This window comes from Coregonus clupeaformis, chromosome 15, assembly GCF_020615455.1.
Source record: "Coregonus clupeaformis isolate EN_2021a chromosome 15, ASM2061545v1, whole genome shotgun sequence".
In the NCBI taxonomy this organism is placed as follows: Eukaryota; Metazoa; Chordata; class Actinopteri; order Salmoniformes; family Salmonidae; genus Coregonus; species Coregonus clupeaformis.
In genome coordinates this window covers 8,755,529-8,773,921 of record NC_059206.1, presented here as the reverse complement: position 1 = coordinate 8,773,921, position 18,393 = coordinate 8,755,529, and positions in this window count along the sequence as shown.

Here is an 18,393-nt window from a genome sequence, read left to right as displayed (position 1 = left end):
CAACCAGCTAATTATTAGAATCAGGTGTGCTAGATTAGGGTTGGAGTGAAAACCTACAGGACGGTAGCTCTCCAGGAACAGGGTTGGAGAGCCCTGATGTAGAACAACCATAAAATAAATATCAATATTTTCTGTCAATTTTGGAAATGTGTCTGCCTTTATGGATACACAGAATATATTTATATAAGCTGTACAGGGTACTGTAGCATCAAACAGATGCTAGACATTCAGATATCCAAAGAATGTTTTTGTCCCAAAAACCTTCCTTACACCAGGATACTTCAACCGGTGACTATCATTCCTTACACCAGGATACTTCAACTGGTGACTATCATTCCTTACACCAGGATACTTCAACTGGTGACTATCATTCCTTACACCAGGATACTTCAACTGGTGACTATCATTCCTTACACCAGGATACTTCAACCGGTGACTATCATTCCTTACACCAGGATACTTCAACTGGTGACTATCATTCCTTACACCAGGATACTTCAACTGGTGACTATCATTCCTTACACCAGGATACTTCAACTGGTGACTATCATTCCTTACACCAGGATACTTCAACTGGTGACTATCATTCCTTACACCAGGATACTTCAACTGGTGACTATCATTCCTTACACCAGGATACTTCAACTGGTGACTATCATTCCTTACATCAGGATACTTCAACTGGTGACTATCATTCCTTACATCAGGACACTTCAACTGGTGACTATCATTCCTTACACCAGGATACTTCAACTGGTGACTATCATTCCTTACACCAGGACACTTCAACTGGTGACTATCATTCCTTACATCAGGACACTTCAACTGGTGACTATCATTCCTTACATCAGGACACTTCAACTGGTGACTATCATTCCTTACATCAGGACACTTCAACTGGTGACTATCATTCCTTACTCCAGGATTCTTCAACTGGTGACTATCATTCCTTACACCAGGATACTTCAACTGGTGACTATCATTCCTTACACCAGGATACTTCAACTGGTGACTATCATTCCTTACACCAGGATGCTTCAACTGGTGACTATCATTCCTTACACCAGGACACTTCAACTGGTGACTATCATTCCTTACACCAGGACGCTTCAACTGGTGACTATCATTCCTTACACCAGGACACTTCAACTGGTGACTATCATTCCTTACACCAATATACTTCAACTGGTGACTATCATTCCTTACACCAGGATACTTCAACTGGTGACTATCATTCCTTACACCAGGATACTTCAACTGGTGACTATCCGGTAGAATAAAGAAAAAGGAGCACCCTGTTGCCGGGTAAATCTTTTAGATCTGTTGATGGGAGAAGCAAACAATAGGTTTACGTTTGGGTATGAATCAGAGCCCGATGAAGTCCCTCAGTCACCTGATCCCCCCTTTTTCGTTTAAGCTGGGCTGAAGTGCATTTGGGTATACCCTTTTTCCAATGTTTATTTGTCAAAATGTAAAATACAGGGAAGTGTACACTATTTAATGTTAACTCAAGACAACTGGGTATTCAACAAGAATTTTATATGGTAAAAGTAACATACAAAAAAATTGTATAAACAGTGTAGTACAGTTCAGTGTGTCCGAGTGTGTCCAACACACAAGTGCAGAGAACTGTAGCTACAGATTGTTACACCAGATAATGTGATTTACCTAAAGATTTTTGCAGTCATCTTGCCTATTTCAAGTATTTTCTCATTGATCGAGACTGGTGGTTGTCCACCCCAAAGTTCTGCATGTCATCGAGACAGGTCTCGATCAATGAGAGAAGACTTGAAATAGATAAAATGGTGGTATACATTGTTGGAGCAAAAAAAGTATTTATTTTAATAATGGACCATTTTCTAAATTCAAACTGACCCCTTGCAACTGGATACTGACATTTTATGAGACTCCCGTTTCCCCAAATCAAGGACGAAGACAGCATCGCTAAGGTTGGTCGAAAATCCTCTGTGCTACACCAAACAATACCTATCCTGTAACTCCCAGTAATGGATACCAAAAATCTTTGGTTAAATCACATTATCTGATGTAACAATGACACACGCAGGCAAAGGAATTCTGTTTCTGTATCTAGAATCCACTCCAGGAAGGCTCCACTCAAGGAAGGCACCACTCCAGGAAGGCACCACTCCAGGAAGGCACCACTCCAGGAAGGCTCCACTCCAGGAAGGCACCACTCCAGGAAGGCACCACTCCAGGAAGGCACCACACGGTATTGTCTGTAAAACAAAAAAAGATTATATATTATACTCTATTGTACAGTTTGTACGACAGTTGAACTGTGCCAACATAACATCAACATTAGGGTAGACTAGTTGAACATGCATACATGTGCACAGGCACAGATTACATTTTCAACAATATCTAGCCCAGGGTTTCCAAAACTCGGTCCTCTGGACACCAAGGGGTAGCAATCATCAAGCTTTGATAATTTGAATCAGCTGTGTAGTGCACCCCTTGGGATCCTGAGGACCGAGTTTGGGAAATGCTGATCTAGTGTAATAAACTCAGCAAAAAAAGAAATGTCCCTTTTTCAGGATCCTGTCTTTCAAAGATAATTCGTAAAAATCTAAATTACTTCACAGATCGTCATTGTAAAGGGTTTAAACACTGTTTCCCATGCTTGTTCAATGAACCACAAATAATTAATGAACATGCACCTGTGGAACGGTTGTTAAGACACTAACAGCTTACAGACGGTAGGCAATTAAGGTCACAGTTATGAAAACGTAGGACACTAAAGAGGCCTTTCTACTGACTCTGAAAAACACCAAAAGAAAGATGCCAAGGGTCCCTGCTCATCTGCGTGAATGTGCCTTAGGCATGCTGCATGGAGGCATGAGGACTGCAGATGTAGCCAGGGCAATAAATTGCAATGTCCGTACTGTGAGACGCCTAAGACAGCGCTACAGGGAGACAGGACGGACAGCTGATTGTCCTCGCAGTGGCAGACCACGTGTAACAACACCTGCACAGGATCGGTACATCCGAACATCACACCTGCGGGACAGGTACAGGATGGCAACAACAACTGCCCGAATTAGACCAGGAACGCACAATCCCTCCATCAGTGCTCAACACCTGCACCGATCCTGTGCAGGTGTTGTTGAGATGCACTGCAGTACTTAATGCAGCTGGTGGCCACACCATATACTGACTGTTACTTTTGATTTTGACCCCCCCTTTGTTCAGGGACACATTATTCAATTTCTGTTAGTCACGTCTGTGGAACTTGTTCAGTTTATGTCTCAGTTGTTGAATCTTGTTATGTTCATACAAATATTTACACATGTTAAGTTTGCTGAAAATAAACGCAGTTGACAGTGAGAGGACGTTTCTTTTTTTTGCTGAGTTCAGAAAGAAATATGGCATAGCCCTTAACCTTCACAGTGAACAGAATGTACAAATGTACCTAGGTAGGTAGGTAGACTGTATTTACCTACAGCCATGTCTATCAGGCATGCTTAGGCAAATATTGTTATAGTAAAACCAACTTAAGTTTTTAGAGATTTACAACAGTAAATAGTTTTATTATTGTTTCTCCTCACTGTTTGCTAGTAAACGTAGCTAGCTAGCTTGTTGGATATAAAATACTTGTTATTTACATCTGTTTGGAATCCTATCTTGCGTCATGCCTATAATCACGTGAGATTGAAATGCATCCATGGTCATGATAACCAATGAACCCTCTTCAATTATGTTACATAGCTAGCTAGTAAAATTATTTACAGTTGCTGATGTTATACATGTTTGCTAACAAGTTACAAACGTGAGGCGTAGCACATAACAAGTTAGCAGGCACCAGGCTAACTAACAAACCAACTCCAGTCATGTGCTAACGTTTGCTGGTAAACCTAGCTTTAGGTGGCTGGTTGTAACGTTGTAGCTTGCTGTTTAGTAGCCTATCTACGACTAAAATGAGAATAGGTTTTTACAATCGAAATACTAAATAATTTTTTGTCATAGATATGGCTACCGGTATTTGTTTAGCTAACTTAGCTAGCTAGCTAGGCTATCTACCTAGTTACAAAGCTAAGTTAGCAAACAGAAAAAGTATTTTATTTCCCCCCACTGTAACCCAGTAGTATGTTAGCCAGCAATACTCAATATGGGTTTCTGTAGATAAACTAAAGTTAGCTAGCTAGTGTCGTGTCTGTTGTTGGTGGCTGTTGCTGTCAACAAGGAGTCCGCTTAGGCTGCACTGTGATTAGAGGCTTTTATTAATATCACACGTTTACAGCATAAGTGACAGATGTCATGACATCCGGAGAGCGACGCCTCAGATTGCAATGGCCGCTCTGACTTCTTCTTCGTTTAGCCCCTACTTATAAACAATGCAAAAAGAGGGGTGCTCCCTCATCTGGCCAATCACCAGTCTCCCCTGTCTACAACACACTTCCTGTCTGTTGTATGTGGCGTTACACTAAAACATTCCCTCTTGATACTAAAATTAACGTCCTCTCTGGTTCCACTTAAAACATTAACAACGTCATAATCTTCATACACGACATTTCCCCCCTTCCAGACTAAACAGTCTCGAAAACAAACAGAATAGGATTATGACAAGTGACAATTTATCTTATTGAGTATCTTTAACATTAAACCAAAAACATTATTCTCTAGAGTGTAAATACCTTTCTATGAAATATGAATAACTGTTTATGAAGTGTGAATACATTACTATGAAATATGAACAAATCTTTATGGAGTGTAAGAGCGAAAAACTGTCCGGCAACCTTCGTTCCAAATCCATCCATCAATCAAGACAGTAAAATTCTCTCACGGTCCCTCTGCCCCCAGGCAACCACCTCGGTACTCCAGATAAACTCATAAACAATGTAAATGCATTTGAAACTATGATGCAATTAAATACACATGTAAGCCCCTGCAAACAAAATCCTATCCAAAAAATATCCACTCTAAGGCTGGTCAACCCATTGGACCCTATAGTGGACCTCTCCCTGCCTAGACTCCCTGTCCCTAAGCATTCACGAAATAAACAAAAACATCTAAGTTCCCCACATGTATTCAATAACATCAAACATCATTCTACAAAAATCAATACCTAAGAATATGACACAATTATGTATTACACATGCAAATATGTCTATATTTCATTGCAGACACTGGAATGTAGTCCACTACACTTCATCTCCCCGTAGTCTCGACTTCCAATGGATTGTTGATGATGGAATCGGAATCTTTCCACACCCTCCTTGTTTCATATCCTCCAGTCATATTGTCCCTTCATATTGTCCTTGTTTGAGTATTTCAATCTCCACATGTCCCCCAAATGCTTCTGGAAGAAAAGGAAAGACCAAACAGTATCTTTTGCAAAACAACACTTTCAAATTGAACATCAATATCAACTAAGAATATAGAAATGATATATAAATGATGTATGAATCACATTAACCATTTCCCCCCTTTGATTCATAAAATCATACTAAAATCACCCTAATTTTGAAAAATAAAAAATAAAATTGAAAAATGATCAAATTATCAAAAATGATATTTATCCATTCAGTTCCATTTGTCCATCTTCATCCAGATCAGGAACAGTCAACACCGGCATCTGAGTGTTGTCTCCAGGCATCACTCTCCAACCTATCTCAATATCATAGCTTTCTCAAAGGTCAGTAACAAATTACAAACATCACACACAGTGCTATCAAAGCTGCAACTAAAATCTGAACCATCACTGCCCCTACTTAGCCTACCTGATCTTGCAACCAAGTCTTCGCTGACTTCCGCTCCTTCAGATCTACCAAATGCATCCCTTATATTCTTCAATGCATATATAACCCTAGTGATAATATCTGAACTATCTGGACTCAAAGTATAACTAACATTATCAATATGATCTTCCCAAATGTTACACCATACCATGGAAAAAGTCCCCCCTTCTCCCTTAGATTTATCCTTCAATGATAGGCTTGAAGACTATGACATGCCACCATGTCTTTTTCCTCCTATTTCCAACCCTAGATTTATCTGTGTCCGGTGGTACCCCTCTTTTAATGGTAAAACCTCATATGGAAGCTTCAACGTTGACATGTAACAACATCCTGTCCATCAATAGGGTAAGAATATATATTTCATCACCACAAACCCTCCAAATATCTCTAAAATTCCCCATAGTCACATTGTCAGGCAAAAGCTAATCTTTTAACCATCAAAGTCCTGCTGTTCCTACTACCTGGTACATAAAAAGTAACATATTTCTCATTACTACCCTTAAGGTCATGCATACCCAAAGTTATCATATAACATCACAATCTGATATTCCCATAAACATACCCCTTACCTCATATGTTTTATTAGAACCAAACAACTTTTAGCCCTCACTGCTTTCACCTCCAATGTTCAGGGTTTGCTGTTACCTGAGTTTCCTTCCCGTCTAACAAATGCACACAAGTTAATTCACTTAACCCAATACCACCTAACCCTAGGCTTAAACAAATGTTTTGACAACGACATTATTTTATCTGTTACTGACTGTTGTTGCTGATACAACAGTCATGACAAAGCATAATACTGACACACACTTGATAGAGGTCGAGCGACCGTCTCTAACATGTTTGACTGGAATTCTCAACAGACATGGACCCTCAAGATTCCTCACTGATCTTACAGAATGAGCTGCCCATCTATCTAATTTTCACAACAGAAGAATCAAACCACATGCATATAGTTTCTCTCTTCCCTAACGAGCGGTACTGATCAGATACCTCTCCTTGTCTGTCATTAAAATCAAAGACCTCATTCTGTCCTCCATGATAGTATCCTTCACTTTCAGATGAATCTATATTGACAGCACTCTCTATCCGTATCATAAACCCCTGAGTCTCTCTTGCTGCCTCCTTTAATTTCAGAAAAGTTGTTGTCGGTGTCGTACTTCCTACATTTGCTATTGCCATCGTATCATTAATCCCTTCCAAAGTTACCATTAAAGTAGTTGATTTAGTTGATGTATCAACCTTAATTATTTCTAGTAGGAAAGCTACCGATATCCTATGTGTATTATTTACTGTTGGAGTGACTACTGTAACATATTCTTCCTGAACTCCTTTGGTGACGGTGGAAACTTCAACAGACTTCAAATCTTCCATCATAAGCGTTACTTTACGAATTACATAGCCCTTTAACCAAAAATTCTTAACCGGAACACATTTTAATGCTTGGCCCCATCCTAACCCTAATAAGTATTTTTCCTCTAAAATTGGTGCTGGAGCCATTGGCTCCCTTATAATCAAATGCAATATATTTATGGCTTTAATAACTATCAATGTTGAAAGAGTTAAATTGCTTCTCACTGTTGTTTTAATAGACTGAAGTGTTAATGTCCTTGTTGTTACTTCATCCATTTTCCCCAAAGCTTTGAACTCTTTGCTTGTACTTCCATTTATCACCACTAGTGTCAAATGACGTAAATGTAACTTACATTCACTCTCTCTTCCTACTCTAAACCCTAACTTTCAAACTTTTGATTATAAAAATACACCTATAATTACCTTGATCTCCCTACTCTAAAGTGTCCTTCACCACTGTTCTCTCTCTCTTACTACTAACTTTGAAACTTAGCTTACTGTCTTAGAGTTCCTTCAATCTAGTTCTCCTAACTTATTTTAATCTAATCGTTTCTCCTAACCTTTAAAAACCTTTTCCACTGATTTATTCACAAAATCCCTTTACCACCAAATTTTTAGAATATGTGATTGGGAAAGTCCCCACCTGCTTCTGACTTCTTTACACACAGACTTGGCAAACGACTAAACACCTTTTAGCCTAGCCTGAAATCTCTTGGTGTAAGAATGTAACCCAGAATAACAGTCACCCCTGTTAACTTTATTTCCCAGACAGATTGTCTAATAGGCAGTCTAATAGATTATCATCCTTCCTATGATATTATCTTTTTAAGCAAATATGATTCCCAAAAACCCTACTTTTTAAAATCCTCTACCAGACATCCGTCTAGTGTACATCTTATTGTACAATTCAATTTAAACAATGCATCTCTTCCCAACACTACAATAGGTACTAATATTAGTATGTCTATTTTGATTTCTCTTTGATTTTTATAGCATAGCTCAATTGGTTCCCTAAGAGTAATTAACTGTTTTACTACCTCAAATCCCTATCCTAATTAGTTAATTTTACATAGTGAGATGTTTAACCTCTTTAGGCTGAACACAGATAAACGCTTTTCCACTATTCACCATCACTTCTCATAGTCCTCTGGTTTTACTTCAATTGTTAGATATTTTCTCTTCTTCTCTAATCGGTGCTATCAGCTGACACCCCCCTTCGTATCTTCTAGGCACTCTAGAATCCTTAGGGTTCACCTGGAGAACAGGTGATCTTGACTGGCCCCTGTATCTTCCTTAAAAATGTTCTCTGTTGTTTCCTCCTGGCCCATTGCACTCACAGGTAAAGTGACCAATCTGTCCATAATTATAACAGTCTTCTGAAAGTTGCTGGAAGTGTAGCTGAAATCTTCCTCCTCCTTCTAAGTCTTCTCGTCCTCTTCCTCTCCAATTCTGTGTCTGTCCAGAAACTGGCTGTGGATATGGAACACCTGGTACCCCCCTTGGCTGGTACAATTGCATTTGATATTGTTCAGTTGAAGCTGTAACAGTGATTGTTGATTTGGTTCACTTTGATTCTTCATAACCAAAGCTTCTCTTCTCCACCAGTTGTATGATTGAGTTTTCTGAGTTTCTTGATCCTGTTCTTTCTTGCTGTTGACATATCAGGATTCTTCAAAAGCTTATATTCTAAGTTTTGTCCTCAAAATATCATCTTCCATCATCTTCTTACTTTTCTTCAGCTGCTTGGCCTCAATGTATTCTTCTTCTCCTCCAATTCTTGGGATTATTTTCTCAGCAGGTTCTCTCCTTCTGTATCTTCATCCTCATCTTTCCGAACCTCATTCTTCTCTTAGTTTCCAGACATCTCGGTTTTTCTTCCTTCTGGAGTTTTGGATTCATCTTTCTGGTCGTTTCTGCTTGTCCTCTATCTATTATTTGTTCATCTTCATCTCTAATGCAACAATCACCCTGCTGGATGATCACCGGAAGCTGAGGATAAGCATCCCTAAGCTCTACTTCCTTCTCATAAGATGGGTGTCTTTTTGCTGAATCCGTATGTAAGAAAGGTGTACTAACTTCTGCCATTAGTTTTCCTATCGCCTTTCCTTCCTTTAGCATTTTCTCTATACCTCTGTTTATCTTATCGCTGGAATCTTTTATCAGTTTTTGTTTGAGAATGAAGGGCAACTTTTGTTTCATTTGCCGGATAACCTAGCAATACTCTTAACTAAAGGATTACCATTTCGTACTATATCAATCGGTGTAATGACTTTTATAGCCTTGCTGTCCTTTCTCCCCATTGTAACAACCCTTTTATATTCCTTTATCGTGAATTATTTTATTTTAGACTATATAGCCTATGGCTTCCCCCCTTTAATTATTAATATAACCTAAACAACCCAAAAAAAAAAAAAAAATCAATAAAAATATGACTATGAAATAATTCAATTAAAATTTCTATTCAAAAACCATTTCTAATTAAAATAAAAAATCAATTAAAAAATCAATTAAAAATTATGAATAATTAAAACCAATTTTAATTTCTGTATCTTATCTTACCAATTTATATGTTCTAATATTAGTGGTGGTTATCTTACCACAACCCATCAGGAAAGTAAATGTAAGTTAGTCAACTTCAAAGCAATCCCAAAAACAAAGCCTTCTAACCTTACAACACTACAATTCCCATAACCCCTTTGCTCTATAATCACCTAATTATCTTAAATTTACAGAATAATGTCAGTCCTTGATTCCCAACACAATTCCAATCAAACCCCAGTGATGCACAGAGCCTCCCAAATGCAATTTTTAATGAATCATTTGCCAAGCCTATGTAAAATTGTCATAACATCAAACATCCTGTGTTTCCGTCACGCACACGTTAGCCCCTCCTCTCTCTCTCCTTTGCTCTCATATGACAAAAGAACAGAGACACAGGAAAAGATTTTAGTAGTTAATGCAATCACTGAGTTATCTCAACCATATTCAACATTCCTTCGTTCACATTCGCTCTAAGAATCAACTCAGGACTAAATAGATCAATAACATTTTTATTTAATTTTTATTTATTTTAATCGTCATTTAATTTAATTTATTATAATTCGTCCTCATATATCTAATTTATAAATTCACTACATCTCAACAAATAGTTTCATGTTCGACCAACAGTCACTTTAACGATTTAGAAGATTCGTGTCCAAATCTCTCCTCTTTGTGGCTATTTTCTCTGTCTCCCCCTGAGCACGCAGCCCCACAGAAATATGACACGTTACCCACAATCCCGTTTTGTAGTTTAACCAATCTCCTCATGTTGTAGTTTTAGTGCCGTAAAACAAAACGTGTCCTAATCTCGTGCCATAAACTCCCCCTTTCTGTAGTGTAGTGTCGCAAAATTAAACGCATGCGCAAATGCATTCAATGATACGATTCCCAGACAATAGAACGATAGCATTACGCTACAGCTTCACTATTTTATACCTTATAATTGAACAATTACACGTAACAGAGCTCACATTTGCGTAGAACTCTGAATTCCACCCACACACAAACAAGTTTAAGAGGCTTTAATCCATCGCAATGGGCCTCTAAGGACACGTTAGCATGTAGCACGCAACACAATTAGCATTTAGCCTTAGCATTTAGCATTAGCCGCTATGTATAATATGGCATGACCCACACTCCAGCATTTAGCATTAACATTAGCCTTAGCCTTTAGCTAACTGCGGCCTACCACACACAAATAAGCATCCTGCACTGCCCATTTTCTTTTTAACATATTTCCCTACCATTTTGTGCTACCGTGGAATTAATGACAAATCACCGAGACATATGACCCAAGCAGACCCCCCGTCGGACGAAAGTCGAGCAATAATCACAATCAGATACATTTCATTAACCCGAGTTTTTCTTTAAAAAAACACACCGACTTGCACATTCTATCGTGTAAGCGGATTTGTCGGCCCATATCTAAATGGCCCACTCCGGGGTCTTAAGCGGTACAGTGCTCTAATGTATGCGCATATCTGTTTTAATTGTACACCTTCAATACTTAATTCCTACCGTTTTATGCTCTAAAATTCCAATTACCTGCCGTTTACCAATGGAATATATTATTACAGACTCCCAGTCGACCACAACAGCGCACATCAACAACGACCCAAGTACTTTTAACTGTACACCTTCAATGCCCTCTCATGAATCAGCGGAATAACCAATGCCCAAATTTTGTGAGTAATCTCACCTTTAAAGCCGGCTTGGGCAGTAGTCACCTCGCGAGTTCAGGAAAGGAACCAAGAACGATGAAATCAATATCCCGGACGAGCCCCCATTTTGTCGTGTCTGTTGTTGGTGGCTGTTGCTGTCAACAAGGAGTCCGCTTAGGCTGCACTGTGATTAGAGGCTTTTATTAATATCACACGTTTACAGCATGTGACAGATGTCATGACATCCGGAGAGCGACGCCTCAGATTGCAATGGCCGCTCTGACTTCTTCTTCGTTTAGCCCCTACTTATAAACAATGCAAAAAGAGGGGTGCTCCCTCTTCTGGCCAATCACCAGTCTCCCCTGTCTACAACACACTTCCTGTCTGTTGTATGTGGCGTTACACTAAAACATTCCCTCTTGATACTAAAATTAACGTCCTCTCTGGTTCCACTTAAAACATTAACAACGTCATAATCTTCATACACGACACTAGCTAGGTGGCTAGCAGGAAAAATAACTTACTTACAGTAGCTGGGCACCGTATTTGTCATCTGCCCTCTTGGTGCTGGCATCGGCTGTGAGTTTCTAACGTTGGCTAAATCCAACTTGTTGTTTTGAATGCTCTTCGCTATATTCCGGTTTAAACATTGTTAAGTTGCGTCAAATTCAAATCTGGTATTGGAACAAAAAGAGGTCAATAAACGTCTTCTAAAATAGACTAGTATTTTAATTAATGCAAAACACTTGAATGGTAAATATGATGTTCGTATATACGGGTCCACTGAAAAACCCCGCAGGGCAGTCAGAGAACTAACTGTCCCAACCCAAAAATTATTATTTTAATACTCTGACAGAGATAGTTCCCGCTCCCTGCTCGGCCTATCAGAGTAGAGACTGAGCGTGGTTTAGACTTACTCAGCCTATCGCTGGCGCTCAGGCTGGTCCCAGACCCTTGGCGCTTCACTGTTGCCAGGCATTAGTTGTTATCTCCACAACTTGTCTCGAGTCAGCAACCTCAGACATCTTTGTAGCAGAACACATGTCCTTGAGTGGTTTAACAAAGAGGCAGTGTTTGTGTCTTTGTGAGACACACGTTTTATCTCATCCTACCCCCTAACAGTTCCTCACATTAATCACAGCTTGTTATGTTGACCAATCTATATCAGTACAGTACAAACCTATTATGTTTAATCATTAATGCTTTCTTATTAAGCTAACAGCACATCTAAAATATGAGAGAATAATTTCCCACAACATGTATGGTTGAATGTCACCGTGTAGCTATTTGAACATCAAGAAATTCTCCATCGTCTAATTCGTGTTGATCACAGGAATAACTTGAAGCCATTGCTTCTGGTCAATACTTTTCAGTTTTGCCCAAAGGATTGTGTTGTTAGTATCCGACTCCTTTAAAAAAAAAAAAAAGCATGAAGAACTGCCCAACACAAGTTGTAGTATTGTAGTATTCCAGAGACTGGAAAACATTTGTCTGCTTGTATATTTAGCAATGAATCTGCTGATAGGAACATCGCTGAAAGACATCCCAATGGCTCTATCGAACAAGGACAACGATATCTACACCCACAAAAAAAACGTATAATGAGATCAGTATAACATAGAGCCTTTGCGAAATGCCACAAAGCAGGACTACATTTTTATTTTTATCTCGCCCCCCCCATCAATACACCAGAAGCCGTCATAGGGTGTATCATTCAGCATGCAAAGCCTTGACCTGCCTTCCTCCTGGGCAATTATGTGTGAAACACATCTCACTGTCCTAGAAATGCCCAGATTCACCCAGGGTGAAATTCCCCTTTTTAAGAGGGCTACTTTTACTTTTACTTCAGTAAATTACAATCTAAGTAACAGTACTTTTACTTAAGTACAGATTTTCAGTACTCTACCCACCTCTGCATTAAATACTGATGACGGATCAGCTCCTAGAATGAAATGATCACCTATGGCTGCAAATATTGAGGCGGCTTATTCTAATGCTTAATGCACTAAATTGAACATTTGGCACATCATTGTGCCCATGTTGTTAGGCCTACACATTATTAAATATATTAAGACAAATTACAGACAGTAGCCTACAAGTGGGCGGCAGGTAGCTTAGTGGGTAAGAGCGTTGTGCCAGTAACCGAAAGGTCGCTGGTTCTAATCCCAGAGCCGACTAGGTGAAAAATCTGTCGATGTGCCCTTGAGCAAGGCACTTAACCCTAATTGCTCCTGTAAGTCGCTCTGGATAAGAGCGTCTGCTAAATGACTAAAAAAAATACAAAAAAATAAATAAAAAGTAGCAAAATACAACTCGATTGATGGAACATGAAATTGATCTCCATATGATTGAAATATACAGTATAGGCCTATTGTATTTATCTTTTAATGCAGGTCACCTTGGTTTTCATTTGAAGCATCTTTTTACGGTTTGCTTGTTTATCACAGTTGTAAAGACATTGGCAACTTCGTTCGGAAGTTATCGGTGGTCACAGAGAGACAGATAAATATCTTGATTCTATGTTTAGCTGAGATCTTCTGTGTATAAAGTGACACGAAAAGGCAAAAAAGCATCTAAAGACCCAGTCAGTAAATAACGAGTGTTTTCAAGTGCAACTTTAGTAACGATGGTTTTGGGAAACAGCTCTGAGATTTAACGATGCGTCTAGGAAGGTTCTAACGATGAACTTAGCCTTAAGATGCTTTTGGGAAACCGGGCCCTCGACAAAAAATTATGTGAGACAAAACACATCCATTTTTTTTTTTTTACATAATTTGAAGCGCAAATTACCTTTTTGAAAGACACCTTTTGCATTTGGAAAAGTTGTATAATTTTGTATAATCAGCTTCTGGTTTAAAAAACCATGGAAAATTAAAATTAAAAACAAGCGAGAAGTAGGCGTTGGTCTGAAGCCGAAAAATAAAGAAATTCACATGAGAGCCACAATGCCTACTCCACCCATGCTCCACCAAGGTTTTCCAGCACACAGCTTTGACCTACTACAGTAGCTATGTTGGTGTATTGTACATCAAAGAATGTGTATGCAGGTTGCTTAGGATTCAAACCTTCTCATATATCATATATGACATCGACTGACCAGGTGAATCCAGGTGAAAGCTATAATCCCTTATTGATTTCACCTATTAAATCCACTTCAATCAGTGTAGATGAAGGGGAGGAGGTGGGGTTAAAGAAGGATTTTTAAGCCTTGAGACAATTGAGACATGGATTGGGTATGTGTGCCATTTAAAGGTGAATGGACAAGACCAAAGATGTAAGTGGCTTATGAACGGGATATGGTAGTAGGTGCCAGGCGCACCGGTTTGAGTGTGTCAAAGAACTGCAACACTGCTGGGTTTTTCACACTCAACAGTTTCCTATGCCTATCCAGAATGGTCCACCACCGAAAGGACATCCAGCCAACTTGACACAACTGTGGGAAGCGATGGAGTCAACGTGGGAACGCTTTCAACACCTTGTAGTCCATGCCCCGGCGAATTGAGGTTGTTCTGAGAGCAAAGGGGATGCACTCAATATAATGTTCTTAATGATTTGTTTACTCAGTGTATATCGCTATGTATTTTTAGATATAGGCCTATTGTAAATGTGTATTATTGTAGCGTCACCATCTTTATTGCTAAAATAAATACAAATACAAACAACTTTAAGCTAAATATTATTTTGACAGAGGTAATGAACTGCCCATTGAGCAGCACAGCAATTGATAAAACAGGACCATGTTTGAAACACAAGTGTTTCAGAGCTTATGTCAATATTACACAGGTAAGCTAACGGTTACAGAAATCAGGAATGGAGACAGGCTCTATAGACCTCTATACATGAAAGTGTTTCCAACACACCACCACCTGGTGTTATGTTGGGCAACTACTGACCAAAAAAAGATATGTATTGCTAAAATAAAGCTGTAAGGAAATACAGGCAGGTACCATATTACTACAAGACAAAACAGCTCGCTCAATCAAGCATGATGGTCTTGCAAGTATAAAAGCAAACATTGCTTTCATATAATTTAAAAAAGCTTGAAAAGGTAGTGGATTAGTGTGGTGTGTGAAGAATTTAATACTTTAACTTGTATGTGGTTCAAATCACATTATTGTGGAAGCACCTCCTCTAAGAATATGAATTAGGCTGTTTGAGATGGTTTGAATCCTAAGCGACCTGCGTACTTTTGTATTTGTATTTATTAAGAATCCCCATTAGCTGCCGCCAAGGCAGCAGCTACTCTTCCTGGGGTCCAGCAACATTAAGGCAGTTATATACAATTTAAAATATTACATGACGTTACATTTCATAACACTTTTCACAACACATTTAGTGTGTTCCCTCAGGCCACTACTCTACTACCACATGTCTACAATACAACATCCATGTGTACGTGTGTGTAGAGTGCGCGTCTTATCATGTGTGTGTGTAAGCGTGTGTCTGTGCCTGTGTGTGTGTGTGTCTCTTCACAGTCCCCGCTGTTCCATAAGGAGTATTTTGTATCTGTTTTTTTAAAATCTGATTCTACTGCTTGCATCAGTTACCTGATGTGGAATAGAGTTCCATGTAGTCATGGCTCTATGTAGTACTGTGCACCTCCCATAGTCTGTTCTGGACTTGGGGACTGTGAAGAGACCTCTGGTGGCATGTCTTGTGGGGTATGCATGGGTGTCTGAGCTGTGTGTTAGTAGTTTAAACAGACACCTCGGTGCATTCAGCATGTCAACACTTCTTACAAAAACAAGTCAATCTCTCCTCCTAATTTTCGGACGTCCCTCTTTGTGGCATCTGACCACTCGACTGAACAGTAGTCCAGGTGCGACAAAACTAGGGCCTGTAGGACCTGCCTTGTTGATAGTGTTGTTAAAAAGGCAGAGCAGCGCTTTATTATGGACAGACTTCTCCCCATCTTAGCTACTGTTGTATCAACATGTTTTGACCATGAGAGTTTACAATCCAGGGTTACTCCAAGCAGTTTAGTCACCTCAATTTGCTCAATTTCCACATTATTTATTACAAGATTTAGTTGAGGTTTAGGGTTTAGTGAATGATTTGTCACAAGTACAATGCTTAAATATTTGAAATATTTAGGACTAACTTATTCCTTACAACCCATTCTGAAACTAACTGCAGCTCTTTGTTAAGTGTTGCAGGAATTTCACTCGCTGTAGTAGCTGACGTGTATAGTGTTGAGTCATCCACATACATAGACACACTGGCTTTACTCAAAGCCAGTGGCATGTCATTCGTAAAGATTGAAAAAAGTAAGGGGCCTAGACAGCTGCCCATGGGAATTCCTGATTCTACCTGGATTATGTTGAGAGGCTTCCATTAAAGAAGACCCTCTGTGTTCTGTTAGACAGGTAACTCTTTATCCACAATATAGCAGGGGATGTAAAGCCATAACACATACGTTTTTCCAGCAGCAGACTATGATTCATAATGTCAAAAGCCGCACTGGAGTCTAACAAAACAGCCCCCACAATCTTTTTATTATCAATTTCTCTCAGCCAATCATCAGTCATTTGTGTAAGTGCTGTGATTGTTGAATGTCCTTCCCTATAAGCGTGCTGAAAGTCTGTTTACTGTAAAATAGCATTGTATCTGGTCAAACACAATTCTTTCCAAAAGTTTACTACGGGTTGGTAACAGGCTGATTGGTCGTCTATTTGAGCCAGTAAGGGGGGCTTTACTATTCTTGGGTAGCGGAATAACTTTTGCTTCCTTCCAGGCCTTAGGGCACACACTTTCTAGTAGGCTTAGATTGAAGATATGGCAAATAGGAGTGGCAATATCGTCCGCTATTATCCTCAGTAATTTTCCACTCAAGTTGTCAGACCCTGGTGACTTGTCATTGTTGATAGACAACAATAATTTCACACTCACTTGTCTTTTTTCATAATTTAATCAGTTATTCTTGGATGTGGAGTGACAGCGTTTGTTGATGGCATGTCATGCCTAAATTTGCTAATCTTGCCAATTAAAAAAATCATTAAAGTAATTGGCAATATCAGTGGGTTTTGTGATGAATGAGCCATCTGATTCAATGAATGGTGGAGCTGAGTTTGGCTTTTTGCCCAAGATTTCATTTAAGGTGCTCCAAGGCTTTTTACTATCATTCTTTATATAATTTATCTTTGTTTCATAGTATAGCATACACATTGTTTGAAGTACAATAGACCAACATTTATGCTATAGTAGGTCAAAGCTGTGTGCTGGAAAACCTGGGTAGAGCATGGGTGGAGGAGGCATTGTGGTGTTCATGTACATTTCAGACCAATGCCTACTTCTCACTTAAAACATTGTTTTTTGTTTTTAATTTAATGGAGGTTTGGTATTGCTGGTGCCAAGCCAATGACCATCTGCTGGTGCCAAGTCAATGACAATATGCTGGTGCAAAGTCTTAGATCAATGATATGATACATGATCCATAAATTATACCAAACCAGTAACAATTTTACTTCCCTGTTGGCACATAAAGCAAAGCAAAAGGTGGATCTAGACTTCAAGATGAAGACAAATTCAAGGTCAGAATGTTCTTCATTTGATTTGCGATACATAAAAATACCCTGTACTGTATTCATTTTTTTGTAAAATAATAATAATAAAATGAGCAGATGAATGATTACTAAATCTCCCACTTCTGTAATGACTAAATCTCCAGCTTTTTCCAAAGATATCATCACAATTTCTTGCCAGATAAACCCAATTGCAGGGGCAATGGCCAAGGCTTGAGAGGGCTTGACTGACATCTGGCACACCATAAAGAGAGAGGGATACCTCAGGGCTCAGTGCTCGGCCCCCTTTGGAATGCCCTGCCCAGCTGAGGGATAGATCAAAACAGAGTCTGGGACGAGAGATTTCTCCACCTGTGCCTTTGTCATCGGTAAGTCTGTCATCCCTGCAAATATTGGTTAGCAGTAATGGCGGCCAGAGATTAGGCCCACTTCCCGAGCTATTAACCACATTTCTCGTCCTCTCTACCGAGGCCTGTTGAACAAAGAGCCGATTCATGGGATCCCAAGTCTCGTAACGATGGCCCTTGCATCCACCTGAACCCGAGGAGAATGCAGCCGTTC